The following is an 8,192-nucleotide window of genomic DNA, read 5'->3' on the forward strand; positions in this document are numbered from 1 at the left end:
TGTACCTCTAAATTAACAATTTTGCACCCCAAGTGATAGAAATGTAGCTTTAAGTTATGGTTTAAAATTACATCCTGGTATTCTCCCAGTGCATTTCACTAAGATCCTGCTGAACTGATTTGTCCTAAAAATAAAATACTGGATGAGTTAAAAAAACAAAACACACTTGCATGGAGGGACTTAATTCCTTCAGAAGCATTAGGCTTTGTGAGCATTTTGTTAACCAGTTTTAAATACAAAACAGGGAGGAAGTGCACTATTTGTTTTGCTATTTTTTTCCCCACAAAAGTAACAAAATTCTGAGTATAAAATACAGAACATTCTCAATTCAGTTTTATAACGCTTATACTGGATATTCTGTACCCAACATGAACAAAATTCCTTCAGAACTGAAAGCATCATGCCCAGTGAAGAGTCAATTAATCAGTTTTAAGTGCTGAACACATAGGTAGTGCATCCTTTACAAACGTTTAAACAAAATTTAACAATTCATTAGGAGTATAAAATACAGAATCTTAGCAACTCAGCTGTAACTCATATACTGTATATTCTGTATAAAACATGTTAATTTGAAATATTTTTGCTAACATGTACAATGCGTTTGTCCTTCAGAGCTTAAATACAAAACTGAAAGCATCGGGCCAATGAACAGTTCATTAATCAGTTTTAAATACTAAATTCTCAAGCATTTTAACACATCCTATCCTCAAGCTTTTGCAGACTTTTTACTTTTGTCCCTCTTTAGACCAACCATCGCTAATTATCAGCATGTCAACTTGTATTTTGGACATTAAACCACATGTGTGACAAATCTGGACAGAAGACTTACATTAAACAGGTAGTTCACCCAAAAACTTAAAATTCTGTCATTTACTCATGTAGTTCCAAACCTCTATGAATTCTTTCTTCATTTGAACAAAGAAGGTATTTTGAAGAATGTTGGTAACCAGACAGTTGATGGTAGCCATCGGAAACTTCCTACTTCCCACTTTTGAAACCATGATTACGAGTTCATCGCATTCAAATTTTAACTTTTAAATTGTACCATCATGCTGATTGTCAGTTTTCTCCAGTAAGTGTCTGATGTCTATTTCCTTCTCCAAGGATGCTATAATTTCCCTGTGTTTTGGAATAATGGTCCCCTCCCATTTCCTGATGAGGAAGTCTTCTTTCCCCATCTGTAAGCTTGGAAAATTCAGTGTCCACCTTAAAACAGAAACAAATATTTCTAAATTATGAAATGCAAGCTTTATATAAAAAGTTATCTGCAGCTTAAGTAAGCATGTGCATTACCAAGGCTGGCATATCCCAAAATAGGGATCTTTCCTGAAGATTTCACCAATGGATGGTGATTTTGATGGTGAATCTCCTAAAGGTCACATCCTCTATATCAGAGTCAACCACTCCACTTGACACCGTTTCATCTAGAATTGACAAAGAAGGTTTCTTTGTACAATGATGGCATTTCATATTGTAGATCCACCGACTATCACTGACTCACTTACCTTGAGATGAACCCATAGTTTGGATTCATTTTTCTTTCTGTTAATTATTCTCAATTTAAATATTACAGTGTCCAAACACACAAAAACTCCTGATGAAGCGACTGAGATCTACGTGACGCACTATTATAAAGATGGCATTATTAAAGAGAATAAAGACATGAAGATTGAAGAAACATTCAGAGTCAAATCACACAAGGAGAACAGAACTGAGAGACTTCCACACATACATCCATGGAAGAACAACTGACAATGAACAAAGGAAACACAGGTGTACATACACAGAGAGAATAACACGCTAACAAGACACACCTGGGAACAATCAAAGAACTAATCAACAAGAAATCCACAAACTGACTATGAAATGGAGATGAGACAGAAACTTAAATGTTCACTCACACAAGTCAGGTAAAATATCTTCTACCGAGGAACAAACAGGCTAGTTTCATTCTCAGAGCTGAACTCAGTCATTTGATCCTTATTAAAATGTCCAGAAATTAATGATATTTTTGAAGATTGTCATAAGAGTGTCCTAATTAAAGTGTTTTTTTTTTGTTTTTTTTGACATGGAGCAGGTCACCTTATGTAGAGATCACATGACCATACAAAGGGCCTGTTTACACCTGGTCTCTTCATGCATTTTTACTGATCTGATATCTGTCTGATTTGTCAAAATGATTCCATGTACACTTGGTCACATAAATGTGTTTCTGCAAAACGGATATAAATCCAACCTTCAATTCCTGCACTGTATGCAGATTTCATGGAGTCACCGAAAGCAACAAATATGAGCTGCATTTTATTGACCATCAGCTAATTTCAAAATCAAAGAAAGCAATAGGAGAGAGAGCGGAAACAGCACTGGAAGATCATTTAGTCTCATTACTTTAATGAAGATGATTATGTGTTGACCATCTGCGACTTACTTTCAGCTTGATTTGTGGAAGTTTGTGCGTCGACTTGCTGAAGAGAATATCATCTGCGGTGATGAATGTTGCAGTAGTGCTGTCATATATGGCTATAACATGTTTTTTAGCCTATAACATGCTCTCACGTTTATTTTTTAGGAGGAGTAAAGGCTGATTTATACTTCTCCGTTGAGTGTACGGCGTAGGTTGTTTGTACCACGCGTAGCCTATGATGTAGCCTGACGTGCACCTCTTCAAAGAGGTAAAGGCTCCGGTATACTTCAAACAAAATCGAAGAACGAACTGATGTGATGTCATTTCGAACAAAATCAGGCCAAAATGAAGTTCGTTTTGTGTTCTTCTTGGAAGTTCGAAACGGCTTGCCAAAGCGAGCTTTCAGGAAAAGTTCGCCTCAGTGGCAACCTTCGTACTACCATTGGTCAGTGACGATAATGTAACAGGAGGTTTGCGCCGAAGCTCCATCTTCACTCGCATGGGACGCGTCTTTGACTCATTTGGTGTGTTTGAGTTCGTCGAGGTAAGAGCTCCGTGGATGAAAACATGAACACACTGGATAGCCGCTTTATAGTACAAAATGAAGTTGTGCTTGTAAAAAAATGAGGCACTAACACTGTTTTTCGTGTTTGATACTGTAAAGCTGCTTGATTTTAAGCAATCTATTGAATAAAGTGCTATATGAAGACGTGACGTGGCTAGAGTGCTAATTTGCAGAGCTCATGCTAACATTCCCATGTCATTATGATCAGACGCTTTTCTTATGCTATATATAATAAATGCTTGCTGTTTTCTCATTTTTGTTGTTTATTTTATTACTGAGAAGAAAGTGCACGGCACATATTTACATATTCATCTAAATGTCGATCTCAGCAGTGTGGGCGGCATCAGATGTTCGTTTACAATATATCGCTACTCACGCATTTCGAACTTCGTTTTACCCCTAAACGAAGAACGAAAAAGAACTTCGTTTGAAGTATACCGGGGCCTTACCCCTCCCTCAGGTCAAAAAACTGGCGTGGAGCACTCGGAAAAGAGCGAGCGTTAACAACTTCCATAGGAATGAAAAACGCTCTTTCAGGGGACACATGCAGTCATACTGCAATAAAAGTCATTACCTATTTGCCGCTCGAGGAGCAACGTTCAAATAATCTGACTAATCATCACGTCATTTCAGCCAGCTGTTAGCAATCGGTAATCAACATATCTACAATCAATATATAAACAATATACAATAAACAAGTGGTTCTTAAGTAGCACCAAAACATTGCTGGGCTAGAAGTAAGAACCGCTTGCGTCAGGGGCTGGGTTACCGTGACCAACAAAAAACTTGAGACCGCCATTTTTGAAATAGCAGCTAATCGAGCTAATAGCAGCTCCATCGTAATCTCCGTCTATATACAAATGGATACAGGTTCGCAAAGCCATGAGCATCAACAGTAGTGAAACATTTGTGATTGTTAAGGCTTGTTCGAGATGCATCGGAGCAGCGCGGACCGATTCGGCGGGTGACATCGGAGTGCTGCATCGGAGTGCTGCAGGTCCACGGGTGTGTTTGTAAAGCATACGACTCCTTGTGCTTTTGGATCGTTCTCGCGGAGCTTTAATGTCATGCGCTGATCGTTCTGGGGGAAGCCGATGCATCTCAAACAAGCCTGGTGTGTTTGTGTTTGGCGCTGCAGCGCTAGCTTTGCTGTGAAATATGAGACGTTTTTGTGACGTAAATCCTGGCTCTGTGCTGGCTCTCTAGCCCGTGGAAAGGCAAACCAGTTCTTAGAAGGCTCATCGGTTGAACCAACTCCGAACTGGCACTAACACTAGCTCTGGGGTCCGTGTACGTTTTGATAGTTTGTTTTCCAATTTGAAATGAAATACGCAGAAACGAGAAAACGGTCGTTTCCCGTTTTTTCGTTTGTTAAAAAAAAACGGGGAAACGAGGTTTTGACTCGATTTTTGTTTTTTTCGGGTCACGGATAGAAAACGGAAACACGACTTCAAAACTCGTTTTCCACATGTGGGCGGTCATTACACGCCCCTTTCAGCCGATTGGTCAATCAAATCTGAGCCAGTGACGTCATCTTCAGTTCGTTCAACAAAATAATAGTCCTCTGCCGCTATATCAGTAGATGTCATAAATCGGCTTTCTTCTGTGCAACCTAACGCGTATTTCATAGAAATATGTTTGCACAGATAAAAAAAAGTTTAAAAAACCTACAGTAAATTTAATAAAGTCTGTTTTTAAGCTGTCATTGTGTTTTTAAAATGTAAAATGTAAATGCCTCTACATCTGTTACCAAGCGCATGACATCCTTTGGGCTACTACCACCGATCAATAGGCTATAATGATAGACTATTCTCATTTTTTTTTTTTTCTTCCTTATTTTAATGTTTTGTTTACATTTTATACATTTAAGTTCAATCATTTAGCAGACACATTCCTTGCAGTAGACTATGCAGTCATATTAGAAAATAGGCTATCCACTAGGTGGCAACACCTAATAACGGTATCACCATCGGGGGGCTTTTTAGTTTTCCTTAGCTTATAAATGGCCATACAGATTTTATCTCTTAAAACACTTTTATGAACACAGTTTACTTGCTATCCTCACTTTTTCTGTCTTTCCTTCGCTTTTGAATGAATTAGCTATAAATGGCCCTGAACATTTTACTTTCAATTTCGATTTAACGGCTATTGGCGATTCTGCGTCAATTGCTTTAGTGGACAAAAGCAAAACAAAAACTCTCGTATATTAAACATAGAACTTTTATTATCTTTGTAATTATTTTATTTTGTAAATATTCGTGGCTTAAATAGCGGGAAAATTTACTGTATGCAGTTCTGTGGATGTTTTGAAAAACTTAAACTAAACGAAAATTATTGTTGCCTTGTCAATATAGGACTAATTTCTGTTTTTTTCCCCCTGACTTTCAACTGATGCGATCATCGTTTCATTAACCGACAAGATTATATTAAATTAGAATTAAACGAAATTTGATAAATGTCTGTGAATCATTAAAAAAATCCCAAGGGTTTAGTTTTAGCCTACATGAACAAACAGAATAAACAACAGAAAATGAGGATTCATCATCATCATGCACCTGCAGCGCTTCTGTGAACGGAGAACAAAGGATTCAATTATATAAAAGGAATAAATAGCCTATATGTCTATGCGCGAAATTGATATCACTTAAGTAATTAACATATTACAAAAATGAAAGGGGAAAAAATGCGACAATATGAGTGTCGGTTCATTTTTGAGAAGTTCACAGAAAGGAAACCAAGACGGCAGAAAATGTCTTTGTTTATTTTACGAGCAATGTTTTGTTTTTATTGTGAGTGTACAAAAATAATAGGCCTATTTAACCCTTCACAGATTCGAATGGTGTTACATATATTTGACCATAAATGTCTAACCTATTTTAAGTTGTTTCCGCTTTTATAAGAAAATTCAAGTGAACGCGTCGGCGCCTCACGCGCACAACATCAGTTTTAGTAACTTGACATCACAGCCTGTAACTGTCAAAATAACATACATTCAACCAAATATATAACAAGTTATAGGCTACTGCTCATTTTAAGTAGTCTGTGTAGGCTACAATAAAAGCGTTTAAATAATAAATATAGTTTAGCCTCAAAATCGTGAATATTGAAACATTTGGATTTGTGTCAAATAGAGAGGTAGTTATAACGCCGGTTTCTGTTTCAGTTCAGCTTTAAATTAATTCGTTTTGGCTTAACATTTACATATTATTTTTGTCATAACTAAAATAGCTATGTAGCTGTAATTTTGATCTTTAATGTTTGATCTTTACATATTCCCTCAATCTTTTATCCAAAGGGTTATTAACATTAGCCTATATTCAGCAGGCAATTTTAGGCTATATAAAATAAATAAATTAAAAGAGATGAGCTATTGTTCGTTTGTCAAAATTGCTTACACTACTTATTTATTGTGATTTATTCAAACTAGAATAAAATAAAAACTGTAGTTTTTTTGTTTGTTTGTTTGTTTTTTGTTGTTGTTTTTTTTAATCTGTGCTTTTCATTCGCTCCTCTGTGTGGGTAGTTTCACTATGCATATTAAACTACAAACAGCATTACAACAGTCTGTGTGCTGATTAACATTTCTGAAATAAATATTTCTGTGAAATAGTACGCGTTAGGTTACACAGAAGAAAGCCGATTTATGACATCTACTGATATAGCAGCAGAGGACTGTTATTTTGTTGAACGAACTGAAGATGACGTCACTGGCTCAGATTTGATTGACCAATCGGCTGAAAGGGGCGTGTAATGACCGCCCACATGTGGAAAACGAGTTTTGAAGTCGTGTTTCCATTTTCTATCCGTGACCCTAAAAAACGAAAATCTCGTTTTCCCGTTTTTTTTAACAAACGAAAAAACGGGAAACGACCGTTTTCTCGTTTCTGCGTATTTCATTTCAAATTGGAAAACAAACTATCAAAACGTACACGGACCCTCTGAACTAGTACCCGGTTCATGCTAGTGGAAAGGGGGTATGAGAGACCATTTAAAGGCCTTTGCAGGTGTTTTGAGTTAATTAGCTGATTAGAGTGTGGCACCAGGTGTCTTCAATACTGAACCTTTTCACAATATTCTAATTTTCTGAGATACTGAATTTGGGATTTTCCTTAGTTGTCAGTTATAATCATCAAAATTAAAAGAAATAAACATTTGAAATATATCAGTCTGTGTGTAATGAATGAATATAATATACAAGTTTCACTTTTTGAATGGAATTAGTGAAATAAATAAACTTTTTGATGATATTCTAATTATATGACAATCACCTGTATATCCGAGTGAAACGGCCTCTGGAACAAGAACAAATGTAGGGCGGCTCTTGATTTTGTCCATGGGGAATTGATTGGATGGTTGTGGTTTGCTATTGGTGGATCTTATGTGAGTGACAGGTTGCCCCGCCCTCATCATCAGAGAAGAGAAGAGATGTTGCTGCAAGAGGGAGGGGAAATTATTTTGATTAAAGATTACGAGCGCACATGAATTTAACAAAATAATGATGTGTATGGATAACTATAATTCATAATAAATACTGCAGTATTCAATAAAAACAAGATTTGGCATGTTAGATTTCATGGTGACTTTAAAGGAATAGTTCACCCAAAAATGAAAATTGTCATTATTTGCTCACGCTCAAGCTGTTCCAAACCTGTATACATTTCTTTCTTCTGCTGAACACAAAGGAAGATATTTTGAAGAATATGGGAAACTTAACAGTTCTGGGGCACCTTTGACTTCCATAGTATTTTTTTGTCCTACTATGGAAGTCAATGGTGCCCCAAAGCAGCCTGGCTACAAACTTTCTTCAAAATATCTTTCTTTGTGTTCAACAGAAGAAAGAAATGTATATAGGTTTGGAACAACTTGAGGGTGAGTAAATGATGACAGAATTGTCATTTTTGGGTGAACTATCCCTTTAAGGAATTGTCCAGCATTACACAGTTTTCAGTCCTGCGGTACTAGTGTAGTATTTAGATACAGATTTACTGAACTTTGTTTTGCTTCTCTGTAACTTTAAAATATTTTTTGAGTGTGTGTCTGATACTGATTAAACACAATGTGTGTGTAGGAACACACATGAAAACTAAAATCTTAGCAGCAATGAGGCTCTTCAGGACCAGGAATGAGGAAGCTGCTTTACAGACACACCTGTTTCACACACGTCACTCAAACACAGAACCAGGAAACAGGAATCACATGACTTCAGAGAAACTGAAACTGAAG

Source organism: Chanodichthys erythropterus, chromosome 8, assembly GCF_024489055.1.
Source record: "Chanodichthys erythropterus isolate Z2021 chromosome 8, ASM2448905v1, whole genome shotgun sequence".
Classification (NCBI taxonomy): Eukaryota; Metazoa; Chordata; class Actinopteri; order Cypriniformes; family Xenocyprididae; genus Chanodichthys; species Chanodichthys erythropterus.